General features: G+C 36.1%; 1 long non-coding RNA gene across 1 annotated transcript in view; it reads right to left on the bottom strand.

The window, feature by feature from the left end:
* Window positions 1-144: 144 nt before the first annotated feature.
* LOC119473544 overlaps window positions 145-3295 on the bottom strand; it is a 24171-nt gene continuing 21020 nt past the window's right edge. Inside the window, exon 2 of the long non-coding RNA XR_005202759.1 lies at window positions 145-1660. This is a non-coding gene — a long non-coding RNA (uncharacterized LOC119473544). The remainder of the gene's footprint in view (window positions 1661-3295) is intronic.

Here is a 3295-nt window from a genome sequence, read left to right as displayed (position 1 = left end):
AAAAAAAAAAAAAAAAAGAATAAATCTAACAAAAGACATACAAGATCTTAATGGAGAAAATGTTAGACCATGTCAGGAAGCATTTAAGGAGATCCTAAATAAATGTAGCACTCTATAATGTACACAAATTAGAAGCCTCAGTCGTTCATTTACTTGACATTTATTTATAAATTCAATGTTATCCCAGCCAAAATATTTCTTGCACCATTACCTCTATCTATGTTAGTGTGTGTTCCCTTAAGATAAGGGCATTCCTGCATAATCTTAGTACAACCATCAAATTTAAGAGACTGACATTGGCATCATAATGAGATCTAATCCATAGACCACATTCAATTTACTGATTCTGATTGCCTCAGTAATGTTCCTGTGTTCTATCATCCCAATCCATGACCACATGGTGCATTTATTTGTCCTGTCTCTTGTTTCACTCAGTCCAGAACAGCTTTTCAGTCTTGTCGTTGACTTTTGAGGAGTATTGGCCAGTTTGTAAAATATTCCTCAGTTTGGGTGTATCTATGTTTCCCGTAAGATTTAGGATAGACAGTTTTGTCCACTACCACAGAAACAATGCTGTATTCTCAATGTGTCATGCCAAGATGCACACAATGTCAATTTGTCCTATTCCTGGAGGTATTAATTTTGGTCACTTGGTTCAGATAGTGTCTACTATGTTTCTCCATTGTAAAATTAAAATTAGGAAGTACTTTGTGAGGAGATTCTTAAAGACTGTAAGTGTCCTGTTTCTCATCAAATTTTCACCAGCTAGTTTGAGTCTGTTGACAATACCTGACTGAATCAATTACTATTTTGGTTGTCAACTGGTGAGTCTATGACTTCTGCTTTGGTTGGCATCCTACTACTATAAGAAAGAGCTCTTCTTTCTCTATTCATTCATTTACTTAAATCAGCGTAGACTCATGACTGCCCACTTTATTCAGTAGGTTACAATGTATTACTGTCATTCATTTTCATGCTGAAATTTTCCCAGATTTGGTTTTCGGGGGTCTCTCATCTCAAAGGAACACAGCTGGCTTCTGTGTTCCTTTCAGATGTCTCATTCCTTTTTTGGCTCTTATTTTTTTTTATAAGCTCATCTTAAACTTTTTCCTACTCCCTACTCCAGGTCTAGAATTAGCCATTTTTCCAAGGAGCCCTGGTTTCTTTAAATGGGGAATGGTATATGGAAATGAAGACCTGAGAAAGGCTCACTGCCCTGTTGGTTAACAGCTCAAAGAAAAACATGTGTCTACACACATGTAAGAATATTCACCTACTTCTATATGTATTTACATACATACGTATTGAAAACTTTGAGTTCACATCGACACCTTCAATCCTTTGGGGTTAATTTTAGTCTTCCCTTCCATCTTTGTAACTTCCTTCTTTCATAGAAACCTGACTCCCATAATCCTAAATAAATAATTTGTTCATTCTTCCTCCCTCCCTCAACCTATTGACAGTGCCAGCTGCTGTCTCATCACACCTAGTCCAAATATGCCAAATAAATCCCCAGTCATAGCTGCATCGGTCCTGGCCACACCAATCCCTGACATCCTCCCCAGCCTGGACCATGCAGCTGAATCCTTGATGTGTCAGTCCTGATGTGGTGATGTCAGTCCTGAGCATACCATTGGAATCTTAGGCTCCTGTCATCTGGCTGGAAGGGAGAGAGACAAATTCACAACCTTTTGATAATGAGCAATTATTCAATACTTACTGAATTTACCAGAGAAAGTTTAAAAATGTACAGTTATACATATTTACTAGGAATGTTTAAACACAGACATTTATGAAATTTATAGAAAATACTGAATTATGCTTCTCTCCTTTTTGGTCTTGGTTGTAACACATTTTTAAATATTAACACTTCTTATAACTATATCATAGTACATTTTTTTAAGTGTCCTCACAACCAATCTACTCTGCATATATAAAATAGCATGCGGTTTGGAAAATACATTAAATGACTAATTGGCTATGCTTCTGGGTTATAAGTTTTATTTGAGTTCGTCTTCAGCTTATAACTAACAAAAAGCTGTACATCACATGAAAACATGTCTCAGGTGTCTGGATACAGTCCTGCCTATTCATTACAGGATATTGTAAGTCTTCCTTTTATAGTGTTGACAGAATTGGAAACGAGATAAAGAGTGACCATTATCAATGCTCACTGACAATTGAATACAGCACTGAAATTTAAAAATCAGGATTACTATAACACAGCCTGACTATAAGAATGGCAAGATCTTATTTACAATTGCAGACACAGACCTGACATACAATCATTGCCGTCTACCAAATTCTCTGTAAGTCATTTCATTTTATACCAGAAATTTGCTTTTTGAGATTACCTAGCAAAATAAAAAATTTTCTGTATCCAATTATTTTCATCAAAGTTGTAAGAATTCATCTAGAAGTTGCCAAAAAAATCAGAATGTGTTGTGGTTCAACACAGGAGATTAGGATGGTGAACCAAGGTCTACGTATTCTCCATCTGCAAGTACAGATAGATAACTCGCACAATTAAGATTCAATGAGAGTTTTAAATATTTTTTTGTGTTAAAACTGGGTCATAAATGCAGAAGTGTGTACATATACAGGTATCATTTAAAGAATGACGATAAAATGAATTCCCACTTTGCCTCAACACCCTTATCAGGACATTAAGGAACCACCAGGATGCCCCTTCCTGATCACACGCCTGACTCTTCTTGAAGCAGATTTAACCACGATCTTGATTTTTATGTTAATCATTCCTTGGCCAAAAAAAAATAATAATATATATATATATATTATATACATACAATTTTAACTATAATTTTTTCTTTTAAAAAACTAAAGTATTTCACTGGGTATTTATATTGCAGTATATTATTAATCGCACTGTTGATGGGCATTTAGGTTGCTTTCAGTTTTTTTGCTACTATGAACAATGTTATATTGAAACTTATTTTTTTCTTCATTCACTTTTTTTGTTTGCTTTTGGTTTTTATTTTTGTTTTTTGACACAGCCTCGCTGTGTTATCCAGGCAGGAGTGCAGTAGCACGATCCTTAGCTCACTGCAACCTCTGCCTTCCTGGTTCAAGCAATTATCTTGCCTCAGCCTCCTGAGTAGCTGGGATTACAGGTGCATGCCATCACACCCACTAATTTTTGTATTTTTAGTAGAGACAAGGTTTCACTATTTTGGCCAGGCTGGTCTTGAACTCCTCACTTCAAGTGGTCAGCCTGCCTCAGCCTCCTAAAATTGTAGGATTACAGGTGTGAGTCACCACGCCTGGCCCTTCATTC

Source organism: Cebus imitator, unplaced genomic scaffold (genome assembly GCF_001604975.1).
Source record: "Cebus imitator isolate Cc_AM_T3 unplaced genomic scaffold, Cebus_imitator-1.0 Scaffold166, whole genome shotgun sequence".
Lineage (NCBI taxonomy): Eukaryota > Metazoa > Chordata > Mammalia > Primates > Cebidae > Cebus > Cebus imitator.
This window is presented reverse-complemented; position numbering and strand designations above follow the sequence as displayed.